General features: G+C 42.9%; 1 long non-coding RNA gene across 1 annotated transcript in view; it reads left to right on the top strand.

Moving 5' to 3' along the window:
- LOC133559837 (uncharacterized) overlaps positions 1-20,325 on the top strand; it is an 84,683-nt gene that overhangs the window by 54,059 nt on the left and 10,299 nt on the right. The window contains exon 3 of the long non-coding RNA XR_009808284.1: positions 2,965-3,057. This is a non-coding gene — a long non-coding RNA (uncharacterized LOC133559837). The remainder of the gene's footprint in view (positions 1-2,964; positions 3,058-20,325) is intronic.

The following is a 20,325-nucleotide window of genomic DNA, read 5'->3' as shown; positions in this document are numbered from 1 at the left end:
TTTTTACAACTAACAGCGGAACCTTGCCCCCTTGAAAAGGTGTTTCCAAGTGATTATTAGACTTAAAAAAGGAGCTAATTTGAACCAAATCAGATGCCTGCTGGCGCTGCTAGTGACAGGAGGCAAGAATAATGGATTAATTTTCACTGAGGTGCTCTACTCCTTGCATGGTCTATTCTATCACCCTCTGGCCTGTGAAGTAGTAACCTACATTGTTAAAAGTTGGGACAACTCTGAGTATGGGGTGTCCTAACTTTTTCCACTGAGGACCGCAGACTGAACATTAAAAGGATGTGGGGCCCATTTTGGTATTTTTACTTTCAAAACCAATACAATATATAAATTTTTAAAAAGAAAAAACAGCTTGAATGTTAGTTTTGGGTTTACACTTCAACATTTTCCTGTTACAAAACACCTGTTTGATATTTTATTGCACATTTTATGTTTAGTTTCGTTTTAGTATTTGTAGGGACATTTTTAGGACACCTCTGCCTTAGCATACATGACATTTGTGGCCTCAAATCTTTTTATAGTCAATAAATCAGGGCTATTCAACTACTTAGTGAAGAAGGCCACAGTTTCATGGGTTCATGGGTCGGACATCGAAATTTGGATGCTTTGTTAGAAAGTGCCTCTGCAGGTTATATTCCTTTGAGAATGCGTCTACTTAATTGTAAAGTAAACACATCGACTTTCACACTTCACTGTCAATGAATTAATTATTCTGCCCTCACTACTCGTTTCCAGGGTGTACAGTTAGACAGATAGTTATTAGCATGAAGAAACAGAAGTTCCAGAAGTTTTGTTGATGATTGGTGTTCTTTCTTCTGATTTTTTTCCCTCCTCACATTTATTTCTTTACACTTCTTCCTTCTTTAAGGTTTTTATAAGACTGAAAATCCATACAAAGTAAACATTACAGACGTACAAAGTCAAATGTGTATTTGACATAAATGAAATGGAAAGTTTTGTGTTATTACTTTCACACATTTAACTACACAATTAGAAATTAAACAACATCCACAGCAAACATTGCACACAATGAATGTGGCTGAACACAATTAAAGGGCAACGGCACGTTTTTTGGAATGTTGCCGAGCGTTCACAATCATTATGAGAGACAAGAACACAAGTGTCTTTTTTTTCTCCCCCGGATGTTTAAAGATGACAAAACGCTTGAACGATGCAGCTAATGGGAGTCACCGTTGTAGCCTTCAAAGCCTTCTAAATCAACTTAAAAACCCTCCAGCAACGTTTTATATACACACTGCAAGTATATGTATAATGTAGTACAGACACTTTCAAAACAATAGCTTGTAAGTTCAATATTTACCACATTTTTATCATTTTAATAATTACCGGGACCAATTTTGTGCACACATTGATTGCACACGTCTGGACAAATGAGGATTGACAACCTTATCTTTTTGAAGCTGAATACACGCAGGATGAACTATTACTTGAGCAACCCTAGTTAGGTTTCATCAATTCTATTTGGGTGATGTTTGGCCAGTTAAATAGGCCTGGATTGGACAATTAATCAGGGATTTATTCAACATCGTTTGCTTAATGGAATTAATATTTTTCAACCAATCTAAAGGTGTCTACCAAGTTTTAGCAGTGTCTCAATAAGGGATTATACATTTTGGCTGTATGATTGTAGTTTCAGTAATAATCATGGTTTTACGATTATTACGATTATTTTGCATTGCTTAATTTCACAACAAAAAAACTATAAAATCCCATATTCCCAAGACATTTTGATGCACTTCTTAATTTTGGTTGGAAATAACACTAATCAAATAACATTGATTGATTGATTGATTGATTGATACTTTTATTAGTAGATTGCACAGTACAGTACATATTCCGTACAATTGACCACTAAATGGTAACACCCGAATAAGTTTTTCAACTTGTTTAAGTCGGGGTCCACGTTAATCAATTCATGGTACAAATATATACTATCAACATAATACAGTCATCACACAGGTTAATCATCATAGTATATACATTGAATTATTTACATTATTTACAATCCGGGGGGTGAGAGGAGGAGCTTTGGTTGATATCAGAACTTCAGTCATCAACAGTTGCATCAACAGAGAAATGTGGACATTGAAACAGTGTAGGTCTTATTTAGTAGGATATGTACAGCCAGCAGAGAACATAGTGAGTTCACATAGCATAAGACCAAGTATATACATTAGAAGTACATTTGAGTTGTTTATAATCCGGGGAGATGGGATGTGAATGGAGGAGGGTATTAGTAAAGTGTTGAAGTTGCCTGGAGGTGTTGTTTTAGAGCGGTTTTGAAGGAGGATAGAGATGCACTAACTTTTACACCTGTTGGGAGTGCATTCCACATTGATGTGGCATAGAAAGAGAATGAGTTAAGACATTTGTTAGATCGGAATCTGGGTTTAACGTGGTTTGTGGAGCTCCCCCTGGTGTTGTGGTCATGGCGGTCATTTACGTTAAGGAAGTAGTTTGACATGTACTTCGGTATCAGGGAGGTGTAGCGGATTTTATAGACTAGGCTCAGTGCAAGTTGTTTTACTCCGTCCTCCACCCTGAGCCAGCCCACTTTGGAGAAGTGGGTTGGATTGAGGTGTGATCTGGGGTGGAGGTCTAAAAGTAACCGGATTAGCTTATTCTGGGATGTTTGGATTATAATAACCGTACCAAATTTTAAATATGAACAACAAATATTTTTAATTATAAAAAAAAATATTGGTACCCCAGGAAAATGTTACTTGTGTAAATATAAACTCATGTGTTATTTTCAATCAACTATGATCCATGCCTTTTTTTTCATTTTTAATTGTCTAGTTTATGCTGTGTTATTAATAACTGAAATGCACAGAATTAGATTACATGCTATAGTGCTGTTTTTCTTTAATTATTGTTGGTGTTTTACACTTGCTGTATTAACGCACAATGCCTTTAATTTATTCAACACAGACAAGAAGAAGCAATCTGACGCGTTGGTGACGCATTGTGGATGCGCGTTGTCACCCCAGGGATGCACGAGGTCAAGACAGGCAGGAGTTGCAGGTAAGACTTGATTTAATACAAAAATAAAATAACACTGGTACAGAACTGACAAAAGAAAAGGCGTGCCGAACGCACAAGTAGCTAATGTTAACGAGCATCGAGTTCAAGAGTCCCAAAATAGACGTGCCGAGCGCACGCGAAGCTAAGACGAGACTTAGCAATAGTAGATACAAAGAAGAGGAACCAACGTGCGTGTTGCATATAGCAAACAAACCATTCAGACAGAACTAAGGTCGAAAACAGGCTTAAACACTCAAGCTATCAATCAAACTCAGGTGCACGTAAAAACAAGAGCAGGTGGGACAAATGTGAAACCAAGGTAACCAGACAAAACAAGGAAGTGCACAAACCAGGGATCGGAAGAGTCCAAAAATAATCAAGAAACACAAAAAGACTCAAAACCCAAAACCAAATATGATCCGGGTGGTGACTGGTACATTGACTAATGATTAACTCTTGGTAGTTTTAGCTCTCTAATAGAATCATCCATCCATCCATCCATCCATTTCTACCGCTTATTCCCTTTCGGGGTCGCGGGGGGCGCTGGCGCCTATCTCAGCTACAATCGGGCGGAAGGCAGGGTACACCCTGGACAAGTCGCCACCTCATCGCAGGGCCAACACAGTTAGACAGACAACATTCACACTCACATTCTGCCAATCAACCTATCCCCAGGTGCATGTCTTTGGAAGTGGGAGGAAGCCGGAGTACCCGGAGGGAACCCACGCATTCACGGGGAGAACATGCAATGTGTTGAATTATATATTTGACAAATTGCAAAAATGTTGGCTATTTAATAGATTGTATGTTTAATGTTATGATACCTCGGCATTGGTGCCTGTCTGTCTTGTGTGTGTGTGTGTGTGTGTGTGTGTGTTTGTGCGCGCATCGCGTTTGTTTTTGTGCCTTTTTTACGGCATTGCAAATTGAGCTGTTTTAAAAAGTACTTGAATTGATGTAGACAAAGTTCAGCTAACTGACTTTGGTTAAAATAACAGGTATATCTATTTTTCACACAACTTTGTCTCACACTTGTTAGCTAGCTAGCAAGGCACAAGACAAGTTAACAATCTTACCAAGCTGTCCGACATCATGCCTCAACATGAAATCATTGCCTATCACAGTACTGCCATAAAAACAATGTCAGCTTTGCACAATAAGCAATGTATTCATGTTTTTAACAAGAATAAAATGAAAATGTTCTCACACTTTACATGTGAGTGGTGGCGAGGACCCGCTTCCGCCCGGAAAACACGAGTAATGATGTCACGACTATTGACGACAAATATAATTGTTGTTTTATTGTTGCACCCCTAAATCGAATCATTTCAAAACCGGTTAAAAAAGCTTTTCCTAGGGTGCATTTTTGTTGGTTACAGTGTGTGTACGGTTATTTAATGAAAGGGTTTTTCTTTGGCTACTGACGTTTGCGGTAACATTTTGTGTAATTTCCGTTTTTCGGACATGTAACGCCATCATACTTGCCAACCATGAGACCTCCGATTTCGGGAGGGTGGGGCGAAGGCATGGTTTTGGGCCGTGGTTAAGAGGGGAGGGGTGTATATTTACAGCCAATTCACCAACTCGAGTATTTCATATATATATATATATATATATATATATATATATATATATATACACAGTTATATATGTATGAAATACTTAACTTTCAGTGAATTCTAGTTATATATATTTATTTTATTATATTTATAAATAAAATAAATAGTTGAATTTCAGACGGCACCTATCAAATACACAGTAATAAAAACACAGTTGTTCTACTAACTGTACTGTGCTTGCTGTGGTTACTAAAAAAACAACAAAACTTACCTTTCACTATTTGAGTAACGTCACTTCGGAGTTTCCAGAAGATTGCGCCAGTATGTGCTTTGCCGTGCCGTCTCTCGCTGTCAGCTCTGTTCGTTTTTGTGTTTTTTGCGTCTATTTTCGTCTCTGTCAGCTCACTGCTTGTGTATGACCGCCAAACACTGTTGGATCTTTGCCCCTCTCCCACTGATATGATCAACTTTAACGTTGGTTTTTCGACGTCCCAGTCAGCTTTTTCACCTGGCCGGATTCCTGCCTTCCTTTACCGCCTCGTGGCTCCTCTCCCCGCCACCTGCGGACTGTGTGTCGGATTAGCTGCGCCCTTGGACGTGCTGGCCCCCGCCAGGTTCGGTCTTGTGAATGCAAGATCTTTGACAAACAAAACGTTTATTCTGAAGGATTTCTTCACTTCCAGCGGACTTGACTTCCTCTGTGTGACGGAAACATGGCTAAGAGCCGGTGAGTCCGCCCGTCTTAATGAACTTCTGCCCCCGGAGTGTTCGTACTTTAATTCTCTGCGGTCGTCCGGCCGAAAAGGAGGAGGATTAGCAGTCGTTTTTAAAAATGACTTTAAATGCCGTCAGAGCCGCCTGCAATCCTCCTTTTCAAGCTTCGAACTGTGCAAGTTTGAGCTGGTGGGGGGAGGGGCGTGGCCTCCAGCTACTGCTTGATTTCGGGAGATTTTTGGGAGAGGCGCTGAATTCCGGGAGTCTCCCGGAAAATCCGGGAGGGTTGGCAAGTATGAACGCCATTCCAGCTACACTTCTCAGGGTATCCAAGTGTTCTTAAAAAGCCTTAAATCCAACAATTTGAATTTCCATCCATCCATCATCTTCCGCTTATCCGAGGTCGGGTCGCGGGGGCAACAGCCTAAGCAGGGAAACCCAGACTTCCCTCTCCCCAGCCACTTCGTCTAGCTCTTCCCGGGGGATCCCGAGGCGTTCCCAGGCCAGCCGGGAGACATAGTCTTCCCAACGTGTCCTGGGTCTTCCCCGTGGCCTCCTACGGGTTGGACGTGCCCTAAACACCTCCATAGGGAGGCGTTCGGGTGGCATCCTGACCAGATGCCCGAACCACCTCATCTGGCTCCTCTCGATGTGAAGGAGCAGCGGCTTTACTTTGAGTTCCTCCCGGATGGCAGAGCTTCTCACCCTATCTCTAAGGGAGAGCCCCGCCACACGGCGGAGGAAACTCATTTCGGCCGCTTGTACCCGTGATCTTATCCTTTCGGTCATGACCCAAAGCTCATGACCATAGGTGAGGATGGGAACGTAGATCGACCGGTAAATTGAGAGCTTTGCCTTCCGGCTCAGCTCCTTCTTCACCACAACGGATCGGTACAACGTCCGGATTACTGAAGACGCCGCACCGATCCGCCTGTCGATCTCACGATCCACTCTTCCCTCACTCGTAAACAAGACTCCTAGGTATTTGAACTCCTCCACTTGGGGCAGGGTCTCCTCCCCAACCCGGAGATGGCATTCCACCCTTTTCCGGGCGTGGTAGAGGAGTTTGCGTGTCCCAATGATCCTAGGAGCTATGTTGTCCGGGGTCATAAAGCCCCCTGGTAGGGTCTCCCAAGGCAAACAGGTTCTAGGTGAGGGATCAGACAAAGAGCATCTCGAAGACCTTTATGAAGAAGAAAAATCATGGACCCAGATTTCCCTCGCCCGGACGCGGGTCACCGGGGCCCCCCTCTGGAGCCAGGCCTGGAGGTGGGGCACGATGGCGAGCGCCTGGTGGCCGGGCCTGTTCCCATGGGGCCCGGCCGGGCACAGCCCGAAGAGGCAACGTGGGTCCCCCCTCCAATGGGCTCACCACCCATAGCAGGGGCCATAGAGGTCGGGTGCAATGTGAGCTGTGCGTCAGCCGAAGGCAGGGCACTTGGCGGTCTGATCCTCGGCTACAGAAGCTAGCTCTTGGGACGTGGAACGTCACGTCACTGGGGGGGGAAAGAGCCTGAGCTAGTGCGCGAAGTCGAGAAATTCCGGCTGGATATAGTCGGACTCACTTCGACGCACAGCAAGGGCTCTGGAACCACTTCTCTCGAATATGAATTTAAGGCCTTAAAATGTTTAAAATAGGACTGGGCGATATTGCCTTTTATTAATATCTCAATATTTTTAGGCCATATCACGATACATGATATATATCTCAATATTTTGCCTTAGCCTTGAATTAACACTTGATACATTTATTCACAGCAGTATGGTGATTCTCTGTGTCTACATTAAAACATTTTTGTTCATAGTGCATTAATATATACTCATTTTAAACTTTCATGCAGAGAAGGAAATCACAACTTAGTCAATTGACCAAAACTGTAATTATTAAACAGTTAGCAGGTGACTTTTCAAATGATGCTACATATTAGCAGTAATGCTACTTTTGGTAGCAACACTTGTGCCCCACACTTGACAAATTAAAGTTGTCTATTCGACATCTTCCCGCTTGAAGCGGAACCACCGCCAGACGATGGACTCTCTGCTGTTTTTCTTGGGAATTAATTCTTCCTTCATTAGCACCTTCTTTCTCTCGTATTACCACTCGCACGGCTTCGCTAGCATCAAAGCTAATGTTACCCAGTCTGCTACCTCTCTGCTCTGCGAGGGCAAATACATTTGTGACCTATGACGTGACAGTGTATGACGTGTGTAAGTTTCTGCGCTTGCTGTCTGTGAGAAGAAGACACAAGAAGGAGTGGGAAGAGCCTGTAGTGTAATGCCCGCAGCTAAAAGCAACGGCGTGAGAACGTATACTCGAATATCACGATATAGTCATTTTCTATACCGCACGGAGACAAACCCGCGATATATCCCGTATATCGATAAAACACCCAGCCCTAGTTTAAAATTCTCCTAAAAGGTCTTAAATCTGCGTTCAAAGGACTCCGGCTTGTTAGTGATTCCCAAAGCCCAAAAAAAGTCTGCGGGCTATAGAGCGTTTTCCGTTCGGGCTCCAGTACTCTGGAATGCCCTCCCGGTAACAGTTCGAGATGCCACCACAGTAGAAGCATTTAAGTCTCACCTTAAAACTCATTTGTATACTCTAGCCTTTAAATAGACTCCCTTTTTAGACCAGTTGATCTGCCGTTTCTTTTCTTTTTCTTCTATGTCCCACTCTCCCTTGTGGAGGGGGTCCGGTCCGATCCGGTGGCCATGTACTGCTTGCCTGTGTATCGGCTGGGTACATCTCTGCGCTGCTGATCCGCCTCCGCTTGGGATGGTTTCCTGCTGGCTCCGCTGTGAACGGGACTCTCGCTGCTGTGTTGGATCCGCTTTGGACTGGACTCTCGCGACTGTGTTGGATCCATTGTGGATTGAACTTTCACAGTATCATGTTAGACCCGCTCGACATCCATTGCTTTCCTCCTCTCCAAGGTTCTCATAGTCATCATTGTCACCGACGTCCCACTGGGTGTGAGTTTTCCTTGCCCTTATGTGGGCCTACCGAGGATGTCGTGGTGGTTTGTGCAGCCCTTTGAGACACTAGTGATTTAGGGCTATATAAGTAAACATTGATTGATTGATTGATTAAAAATCTATTTATGTTATTCTTTATTTAAAACGTACATAAACTTCAGTCTTGCTTTTAAATGTTTTGATTTTTGAGGACGCCGTAGCGAAACTACAAAACAGAACTAAAGTAGGCTAAGGCTACCTGTTCTGCCCAGTCAGAAATAGTCGCGGACCACTTGGATGTGCTGTGTCAGTCAGTTTCAGTTTATTTCAAACCTGCATACAATGTAATTACAACGTAATGCATCACATATTTTCCGTTATTTCGTAATAGCATGTCCAAAAAGAAGTAGGAAGAAGCAGAGCTTATTTATTCCTATCCCTTTTCGAATAACAGCAGTTTTATTCCATCCATCCATCCATTTTCTACCGCTTATTCCCTTTCGGGGTCGCGGGGGGCGCTGGCGCCTATCTCAGCTACAATCGGGCGGAAGGCAGGGTACACCCTGGACAAGTCGCCACCTCATCGCAGGCAGTTTTATTCCATTTGTTTGATCTCTGTTTGTAACAGAACACTGAATGAATAAGTAATTAAATTAATATATAATAACTAAACAAATATTAAATACATAAATGAACATTAAACTTATACACAAAAATTTAAGTTTTCACAATTAAAGTAATACTTTTGTACACGGGTCACCTAGGAGATGAATGAGATTATCTTTTTTTTTTTTTTTTTAAAGGTTAAAGATGTTTATCATATTTTTTCTTCTTTGTACTTTGTGAAAATTTGTAGTTTGGACAGTTTCTTAAACTGAATCATATTAGTACTTTGTTTGATTTCCTCGCTTAATCCATACCATAATTTAATTCCACATGCTGATTTTCTGAATGTTTTAAGTGTTGTGCATTCATACAGATGTTTTAAATTAGAGTTATATTCCTCCTTTTTTGTTGAGAACAATTGTTGTACATTCTTGGGTAACAGATTATAGTTTGCTTTGTACATAATTTTAGTTGTTTGCAAATTAACCAAGTCTTTGAATTCAATTGTTTTGATTCAGTAAATAAAGGGTTTGTATGTTCTTTATATCCAAAAATATATTTGTGCTTATGCACCAAACAGCAGTTCAGAGTACCCACCCTTTTTGGGAACACTCGAGGGAGTACTGGAAAGTGCTCCCCCGGGTGATTCCCTTGTCCTACTGGGAGACTTCAACGCTCACGTTGGCAACGACAGTGAAACCTGGAGAGGCGTGATTGGGAAGAATGGTCGCCCGGATCTGAACCCGAGTGGTGTTTTGTTATTGGACTTTTGTGCTCGTCACAGTTTGTCGATAACAAACACCATGTTCAAACATAAGGGTGTCCATATGTGCACTTGGCACCAGGACACCCTAGGCCGCAGTTCCATGATCGACTTTGTAGTTGTGTCATCGGATTTGCGGCCTCATGTTTTGGACACTCGGGTGAAGAGAGGGGCGGAGCTTTCTACCGATCACCACCTGGTGGTGAGTTGGCTGCGATGGTGGGGGAGGATGCCGGACAGACCTGGGAGGCCCAAACGCATTGTGAGGGTCTGCTGGGAACGTCTGACAGAGTCTCCTGTCAGACAAAGTTTCAATTCCGACCTCCGGAAGAACTTTGAACATGTCACGAGGGAGGTGCTGGACATTGAGTCCGAGTGGACCAGGTTCCGCACCTCTATTGTCGAGGCGGCAGATCGGAGCTGTGGCCGCAAGGTAGTTGGTGCCTGTCGGGGCGGCAATCCTAAATCCCCTTGGTGGACACCAGCGGTGAGGGACGCCGTCAAGCTGAAGAAGGAGTCCTATCGGGTCCTTTTGGCTCATAGGACTCCGGAGGCAGTGGACAGGTACCGACAGGCCAAGCGGTGTGCAGCTTCAGCGGTCGCGGAGGCAAAAACTCGGACATGGGAAGAGTTCGGGGAAGCCATGGAAAACGACTTCCGGACGGCTTCGAAGCGATTCTGGACCACCGTCCGCCGCCTCAGGAAGGGGAAGCAGTGCACTATCAACACCGTGTATGGTGCGGATGGTGTTCTGCTGACCTCGACTGCGGATGTTGTGGATAGGTGGAAGGAATACTTCGAAGACCTCCTCAATCCCACCAACACGTCTTCCTATGAGGAAGCAGTGCCTGGGGAATCTGTGGTGGACTCTCCTATTTCTGGGGCTGAGGTCGCTGAGGTAGTTAAAAAGCTCCTCGGTGGCAAGGCCCCAGGGGTGGATGAGATCCGCCCGGAGTTCCTTAAGGCTCTGGATGCTGTGGGGCTGTCTTGGTTGACAAGACTTTGCAGCATCGCGTGGACATCGGGGGCGGTACCTCTGGATTGGCAGACCGGGGTGGTGGTTCCTCTCTTTAAGAAGGGGGACCGGAGGGTGTGTTCCAACTATCGTGGGATCACACTCCTCAGCCTTCCCGGTAAGGTTTATTCAGGTGTACTGGAGAGGAGGCTACGTCGGATAGTCGAACCTCGGATTCAGGAGGAACAGTGTGGTTTTCGTCCTGGTCGCGGAACTGTGGACCAGCTCTATACTCTCGGCAGGGCTCTTGAGGGTGCAGGGGAGTTTGCCCAACCAGTCTATATGTGCTTTGTGGACTTGGAGAAGGCATTCGACCGTGTCCCTCGGGAACTCCTGTGGGGAGTGCTCAGAGAGTATGGGGTATCGGACTGTCTTATTGTGGCGGTCCGTTCCCTGTACGATCAGTGCCAGAGCTTGGTTCGCATTGCCGGCAGTAAGTCGAACACATTTCCAGTGAGGGTTGGACTCCGCCAAGGCTGTCCTTTGTCACCGATTCTGTTCATAACTTTTATGGACAGAATTTCTAGGCGCAGTCAAGGCGTTGAGGGGTTCCGGTTTGGTAACCGCAGGATTAGGTCTCTGCTTTTTGCAGATGATGTGGTCCTGATGGCTTCATCTGACCGGGATCTTCAGCTCTCGCTGGATCGGTTCGCAGCCGAGTGTGAAGCGACCGGAATGAGAATCAGCACCTCCAAGTCCGAGTCCATGGTTCTCGCCCGGAAAAGGGTGGAGTGCCATCTCCGGGTTGGGGAGGAGACCCTGCCCCAAGTGGAGGAGTTCAAGTACCTAGGAGTCTTGTTCACGAGTGAGGGAAGAGTGGATCGTGAGATCGACAGGCGGATCGGTGCGGCGTCTTCAGTAATGCGGACGTTGTACCGATCCGTTGTGGTGAAGAAGGAGCTGAGCCGGAAGGCAAAGCTCTCAATTTACCGGTCGATCTACGTTCCCATCCTCACCTATGGTCATGAGCTTTGGGTCATGACCGAAAGGATAAGATCACGGGTACAAGCGGCCGAAATGAGTTTCCTCCGCCGTGTGGCGGGGCTCTCCCTTAGAGATAGGGTGAGAAGCTCTGCCATCCGGGAGGAACTCAAAGTAAAGCCGCTGCTCCTCCACATCGAGAGGAGCCAGATGAGGTGGTTCGGGCATCTGGTCAGGATGCCACCCGAACGCCTCCCTAGGGAGGTGTTTAGGGCACGTCCAACTGGTAGGAGGCCACGGGGAAGACCCAGGACACGTTGGGAAGACTATGTCTCCCGGCTGGCCTGGGAACGCCTCGGTATCCCCCGGGAAGAGCTAGACGAAGTGGCTGGGGAGAGGGAAGTCTGGGTTTCCCTGCTTAGGCTGTTGCCCCCGCGACCCGACCTCGGATAAGCGGAAGATGATGGATGGATGGATGGATATTTGTTAGAAATAAAATTGGCAACACAGAAGAGGGTGCACATTTTTCAAAATGTGCAGGTTTTGACAAATGTGCACCCTTAATTGTGCAGCAGTTCAAAAGTTAAAGATTGAGTCTACACAAATACGGTTGTTAAAAAAATGGAGAACATTGTATAGGTCGAGGCTGACTGGGGAGTTGCATCTACTCCCAGACCAACTGAGAGGAATTGTCAGGCCCTGGCGAGGCATGCAGACTGAAAGCCTGAATAATGTATGTCTTCAGAGCAGTCGGGGCTCCCTCGTACCACACGACTCCGGGACTATGATCAATAACACTTAGAAGCTGCTTCATAATGAAGGAGACGCTTAAATTCCATCATGAGGCAATTAGTTGAACTCCTCCACCTCTTGTTCCTCAGCCGTCTCGTTCCAAACCGCAGTGTTAGATTATTCTGTTGAGTGCCAGGTTTCTGTGAAAAACTTGGATTGCTTCTCCGGAGATCGTAAAAGACCGAGAAATAAGTAAGAAAGTGAAAGGAGTAGTGACATGTTTCTCTATTCTTTGACGTTTCCTTTTCTGCTTTCCCCTGCTGCTCTGCTGCCAGGGGCGCTTGTAGGCCCGCTTTCTGTAAACTCCATCCTCCAACGTGACACACCTGTTAAAGGACCTCCTTGAAACTGTATAGAGGCCAATAAGGGCCTGATTTACTAAAGGTTTCTATGTACTAAAACATATGCAAACCTGGTAGCACACGCAAAGCTGATCTACTAAACTTGTGCAAAGTGGATTGCGTCTGTTAAGTAAGCAGAATAAGGAGTGCAATCCATTTTGCGTCTGTCTTCATTAATATGCAAAAATATACGCTGATCATCAAAATGCCCGCAATACTGAGAGGGGATGATGCAATTATTAATATTCAGCACGCGCAATGTGATGTAACAACACTCATCACTCGGGGTGTAAAGATTTGATTCAATAAAAAAATTGTGGTTGCCAATAGGATTCAGGATTTTTTTTTTTTTTAGGACGATTTGTTCGGAAATGATTCAGTGTATTTTAATCGATTCAGTAAATTTTTGGCAAAACAAAAATCAACCAAAATGAATCCCGAGCGCGGCCACCACTGCTGCTCACGGCTCCCCTCCCCTCCCAGGGGCTGGAACAGGGGGATGGGTCAAATGCAGAGGTTAATGTCACCACACCTAGTGTGTGTGTGTGACTATCATAACATTAACCAGTTTGACTGTGAAATAAATACTGGATACTGTATTGGATACTGGATATTTTTAATTTTCCTGGAGGAACTCTCCTGAAGGAATCAATAAAGTACTATCCATCTACTGGACACTGCAGGCGAAGTTTCCAATGTTGTTGTTATTTTTTTGAAAATGACAAACAACAATTAAAGGCCTACTGAAATGAGATGTTCTTATTTAAACGGGGATAGCAGGTCCATTCTATGTGTCATACTTGATCATTTCGCGATATTGCCATTTTTTTGCTGAAAGGATTTAGTAGAGAACATCGACGATAAAGTTCGCAACTTCTGGTCGCTAATAAAAAAAAGCCTTGCCTGTACCGGAAGTAGCAGACGATGTGCGTGTGACGTCACGGGTTGTAGGGCTCCTCACATCCTCACATTGTTTACAAACATAGCCACCAACAGCAAGAGCGATTCGGACCGAGAAAGCGACGATTTCCCCATTAATTTGAGTGAGGATGAAAGATTTGTGGATGAGGAAAGTTAGAGTGAAGCACTAGAAAGAAAAAAAAAGGCAACGGCAGTTGGAGCGATTCAGATGTTATTAGATACATTTACTAGGATAATTCTGGAAAATCCCTTATCTGCTTATTGTGTTACTAGTGTTTTAGTGAGATTATAAAGTCATACCTGAAAGTCGGATGGCTGCGGTGACCGCCAGTGTCTCTGAGGGAAACCATATGGAGGAACCAAGAAAGTCACAGCTGCCTTTTTGACAGCTGCTGCAGGAGGACGCAAACTTAATATCACAATTTTCTCATCCAAAAACTTGCTGGTTGACATATGGTAGAGAGACTTGTTCGCTTAACCCCTCTGTTCCATATTAATGATTCACAACAAACAAAGAAACAGCGGCTGTGTTTTGGTTGCTAAAGGCAGCTGCAATCCACCGCTTTCCACCAACAGCATTCTTCTTTGACGTCTCCATTATTAATTGAAAAAATTGCAAAAGATTCAGCAACACAAATGTCCAAAATACTGTGTAATTATGCAATTAAAGCAGACGACTTTTAGCCGTGAGGGGTGCTGGGCTAAAATTTCCGCTCCAACCAATAACATCACAAGCACGCGTCAACATAAGCGTCATCATTCCGCGATATTTTCAACTGGATATCTCGCGGTAAATTTAAAATTGCAATTTAGTATACCCAAACCGGCTGCATTGGCATGTGTTGCAATGTTAATATTTCATCATTGATATATAAACTATCAGACTGCGTGGTTGGTGGTAGTGGGTTTCAGTAGGCCTTAAATGGCCAATTCATTCACATCTTATTTGAATGGAGTGCAACCAACATTTTGGGTTGATTAACAAGAGGAAACCTTTTCTGCTCACATTTTCAACATTCAAGCAATTTTCATTAGAAGTACTGTACAGTAACCAACATTTTAACAGTAGATTTACCTGCTAAATAAAGTTCCCCGCCAATGATGGACATGTCCCAGGTGTGCGGAAGCATGCATACCTCCTCATTTATGTTGATGACGTTGGCCCCTCACTTCCTAATGTATTGTGTGTCACACTTCATGTTTTTGTGTTCCGGAAGTCGGTTCATAGCCTAACTTGTTCCGCTGTCACGTCCGATGTGGCGGTTGCGTCTTTTGTGTCTCAAAGTGTCTTTGAGTTATTGCGTTGTGTAGTTTGTATTTGTTATGGCTCGTGAAATCGTGCTGTTGCTGAAAGCTGTTGTGTTGTAATTAATGATATTTTCCCTGGGCGTTTGCATTTGTTTTGACCTTTCTCAGCCACCGCAGCTGGCCGCTATGTTTTTGTTGTGATGACGTCACAGACGGCAAAAACAGACCCAATGTTTAACGTCCGTATTTTTAATACTGTTAAACTTCATATGAAGTTTGCCGTTAAAATCCAAATTTTCCCTTTATTCTAGTATCGATAAAATTTTTCGGTCTTGGATCGACACCTATCTTCCGAAAGGCAACTTGCCGAGCACGGATCGATATCCTAAAAATGCAGGTATATAAATTGTTTTATTTACATTTGAACAGATACGGTACCAAATCCCATTACCTGTGAAAGAATACTGGTACTACACTGTATCACTTTTCTCTACTTTTGTGTGTTCATGCATGTGGTAACAAATGTCAATGTGTTGTGTTTAGATGTTTTTATTTTTTTCTCATAATGTAACATTTAACAGTGAGCTGATAGGAATAACTGTGCTCTCCAGTTAATCATTCTTTGTGTGTCATTTATTCATTTATTTCAGGCAATGACACAGAAAAAGTACAAGGTAGACAACATATAATAATAATCATTCCTACAATGCAAAAGGGAATATACTGTACAATATGTAAACATAATGATCCGGTTTTGGCAAAAAGGGAGTAGAATAAAGATAATGTCTTTAATCCCACCCCCAATTCTCCATTCAGTGATTAATACATTGATCCTCACTGTTACTTTGTTGAAGGATTATAATACACATGTTATATCGTGGTGGCATTACCACAGGTAACACATACTTATTACATTGGAACAATAATTTGCAGCAACAATGTAAGAAGAATGAACAATACCAACAATCGCAATAGACAACATAGCAACAATGGTAAGAAAACATTGAGCACATGTCAACACTACGAGACAGAGTACAACAGCTATTCGGGGCGGTATAGCTCGATTGGTAGAGTGGCCGTGGCAGCAACTTGAGGGTTGCAGGTTCGATTCCCGCTTCCGCCATCCTAGTAACTGCCGTTGTGTCCTTGGGCAAAACACTTTACCCACCTGCTCCCAGTGCCACCCACACTGGTTTAAATGTAACTTAGATATTGGGTTTCACTATGTAAAGCGCTTTGAGTCACTAGAGAAAAGCGCTATATAAATATAATTCACTTCACTTCACTTATTCACATTAAAGACCCTCATTTCTATATTTGAACCAGACCCGATGTTTGTATAACTGTTAAAAATCTATTGGATTGCTAGTTTGGCATTGCTCGTGTTATAAGTCCCGTTTGTTCCAGAGTTTTACTCTGCATACAGACACACAAAAACGTTTTTGAGTGGTTTGAGCTCTCGGCAATGAGAAATAGCCAGAATTTCTCATATGTTACAAAAAACGTTGTAGGTTAGGCTGTAATAATTTCTTAAATGCTTTATATAATATTATTGATGTATTTAACAGGAACATACAATTTGAGCAACTTTGATTGCATAAACACATTTTGAGTATGATCTGGGGTGGGGAGGAGGCGTGGTTGGGGGCGGGGTTTGGCAGGGGGCGTGGTTAAGAGAGGACAAGTATAATTCACCAACTCGAGTATTTCATATATATATATATATATATATATATATATATATATATATATATATATATATATGTATGAAATACTTGACTTTCAATGAATTCTAGCTATATATATTTATTTTATTATATATATATAAATAAAATAAATAGTTGAATTTCAGACGGCACCTATCAAATACACAGTAATAAAAACACAGTCGTTCTACTAACTGTACTGTACTTGCTGGTTATTTAAAAAAAACAACAACACTTACCTTTCACTATTTGAGTAACCTTTGTTCTGCCATTTGCGTCCCATACTGGCGAGAGTCACTTGCCGTCAGGTGAACAACACCACGTAAATCGTTGGCCAATCAAAAAGCAACACCATAACGCTATAGCCAACATTCACCAGGAGATGGCAACAGAAAACATAGAATCACTCTATTACAGACGGCGTCGCCATGGCTGTAACTTCCTCGTTCTTCTGCTTCGTCTCCTTGTGTGTGCAGTTTTTTATTAAAAATCCGTAGATGTTGTAACGTGATTGGGCAGCCAAGCTGTTTATATAACAGAAAAGCGGACGTGAAAACAGGCTGTCTCCACTCGTGTGCGCATGGAGCTGGAGGGGGCGTGAATTTCGGGAGATTTCCGGGAGAACATTTCTTCCGGGAGAAAATTTCTTACGGGACGTTTTCGGGAGAGGCGCTGAATTTCGTGAGTCTCCCGGAAATTCCGGGAGGGTTGGCAAGTGTGCCATACATTACTGTAGGCAAGACACACTTCTCTTGCTACTCACTTGTGTTGTCAGATATTTTGGCAAATAAATCAATACTGTTATACTCTACAAGCTGTACAATGACTGCTCTAAAGTACATTAATTTCTGTATTATTGACCAATGACAGACTCAAGCATGATGAGTTGCTAACTCCTACAGGCTGTGGTTTGTACAAATGCACATATAATGAATCCTATCTCTGCGGACAGGAGTCCTCTCCACTGGGGGGGGTCAAAGTTGAGGATGTGATAATGCAGTGTAAATGTGCTTGCATGGCATTTGGACTTCATTAGAGGTCCATTACGTTCTCTGAGTGACATCACTCACCCGGGAGTGCTGTGTGCTTCCTTTTGGCAAGTGGATTCCTGATGGAATATCCTGGGTCATGAGGCTTGTATGGATTGAACGTGTGTCATTTGTGTCGAGTATTTTGGAGCAGGACGCTTTTCAAGGACCTATTGTGGGAAAGCAAGCAGTTTTCACAGCGAGATGCAAGACTCTTTTAATCTTATCTTGTCTTTAATGAGTCCATAACCGCATTTGTGTCTCGCCCACAACCTCCTTGATCCCGGCTTCATCCATATTCACATTTGCTATCTGGAAAACCTTCTGCCAAATAATTTAGGGCAGAACAAGGAGTGAGGAGATTACCAGAGTGGACGCTGACCTCCATTATTCAGCCTGCACTGTTTATTGGGGAAAAGGTTGAGAGGGAAAGTGCTTGGGGTTCGGTGGGCCCTGGAGGTCAAGATGAGCTTAGGCTCTCTTGGTCAGGCTGGAATAATAGAATAATGGCATAATTAACTTGCCAGGGACCCCTCCCCCCGGAGGCACAGCTTTAGAAGTAGCTTGATTCGACTGTAATTAGCTCTCTATGGGTTTTAATTGTCTTGCAACGATGACTTTTAATGGCGCCATTTTGGCCATTGGGATCTTCAATGAGGAAATATCTCTTGATGAGCATTCATAGTCTTATGATGGCCCTTTTTAATAATGTTCTACCAGTAATAGGTTTCCCCCAAACAAATGTTTGTTCACTACACATCTCAAAGTAAAGCCTTGAGCTCCGCCAGCCAGTCAATGGCTTATTATGTCTGATGTCTTTTGGGCAACGTTTCAGCTTGTATCTCTTGTAAGTGTAATTCCTGTAGGCTGAAATGGGAACATTTTTACTGACACAAGTATTGATCTGACAATTTTCATAGTTTGTAATAGGGATGTTACAATGATAACCACAGTAAATCTCCCGGCGGTTAGTATTATTATTTTAAATCCAAATGATTGAAAAACCAATATTGATAACTGCATTTGGATAAACTTACAGACTGACTGTCCACAATTCACTGGCTAAAATGCTGCATTGAAAAAAGAGACATTAACGTCTTTCTCCATTAAGACACGACATACCCAATTTTAAACTTGCATAAACACATTGCTTTCTGAGCAATTAAAGGCCTACTGAAATTAGATTTTCTTATTCAAACGGGGATAGCAGGTCCAATCTATGTGTCATACTTGATCATTTCGTGATATTGCCATATTTTTGCTGAAAGAATTTAGTAGAGAACATCCACGATAAAGTTTGCATTTCTCGGTGCTAAGAGAAAATGCCCTGACTGACGATGACATCACATGTTGATGGCTCCTCACATATTCACTATGTTTTTAACGGGAGCCTCCAACAAAAAGTGCTATTCGGACCGAGAAAACGACAATTTCCCCATAAATTTGAGCGAAGATGAAAGATTTGTGTTTAAGGATATTGATGGCAACGGACTAGAAAAAAAAAAAAAAGTACAAAAAAATGTTTTTAGACACATTTAATTGGATAATTCTGGGAAATCCCTTATCTTTCTATTGTGTTGCTAGTGTTTTAGTGAGTTAAATAGTACCTGATAGTTGGAAGGGTGTCTCCACGGGTGTCTTGACACGCAGTGTCTCAGGGGAGTCGACGGCAGCTTTATGGACGGCACAAGCTCAGCTTTTCTCCGGTAAGAAACGACTTTTTAACCACAATTTTTCACCGAAACCTGCTGGTTGTGATTCTGTCTTCATTCAGGTTCGCTTGACCGCGCTCTGATCCATAGTAACGTTTCACCTCCAGGAATTTTAAACAAGGAATCACTGTGTGTTGCTAAAGCTTCCCAACTCCATATTTCTACTGTGACTTCTCCAATATTAATTGAACAAATTGCAAAAGATTCAGCAACACAGATGTCCAAAATACTGTACAAGTATGCCGTTAAAGCAGACGACTTTTAGCTGTGTGTGTGTGCAGCGGTCATACTTCCTAAAAACCCGTGACGTCTTGTGTACACGTCATCATTACACGACGTTTCCAGAACGAAACTCCCGGGAAATTTAAAATTGCAATTTAGTAAACTAAAAAGGCCGTATTGGCATGTGTTGCAATGTTAATATTTCATCATTAATATATAAACAATCAGACTGCGTGGTTTCAGTAGGCCTTTAAGCTATTCAATTGTGCACATTGAACCTACAAGCTGTGTTTCCTTAGCACAGACTGATCGTTCTGCACTCAGAGGGAAAAAGACAGAGGCGTTAAAGAACCGCTGAACAAAGGACATCCCTCGCCATAAATACGCACTTTTCCTTGAAAAAAAATCTTGTTGTGCCACACTACAAACCAAAATTTAATACAACAAAAGCTTAGCCAATAAAATAGATAATAAACTAAAATTAAACACTATCAGTGAAGCATACGAAACACAAAACATTCAAAATGGTAGGGTTTCTAATAGTGTTTGCTTATTTTAGTTATTTAAAAAAATACTTGGTTGAAAGATTTCAGTGTGTGTATAAGAACTTTTTCAGCACATTTAACAGTACTGCAATGATAATAACTGATCATTTTGATCACAATATCAGTGATATGAAATGTTCATGTTGTAACATCCCTGGTTTGTCAGTAAACATAGATTGGAGAGGTTTGCTGCCTCTTGTCACACACTGTAGGTTAAGAA

Source organism: Nerophis ophidion, linkage group LG10 (assembly GCF_033978795.1).
Source record: "Nerophis ophidion isolate RoL-2023_Sa linkage group LG10, RoL_Noph_v1.0, whole genome shotgun sequence".
Classification (NCBI taxonomy): Eukaryota; Metazoa; Chordata; class Actinopteri; order Syngnathiformes; family Syngnathidae; genus Nerophis; species Nerophis ophidion.
The sequence above is the reverse complement of the archived record's forward strand: the minus strand, read 5'-3'. Positions and strand labels throughout refer to the sequence as shown.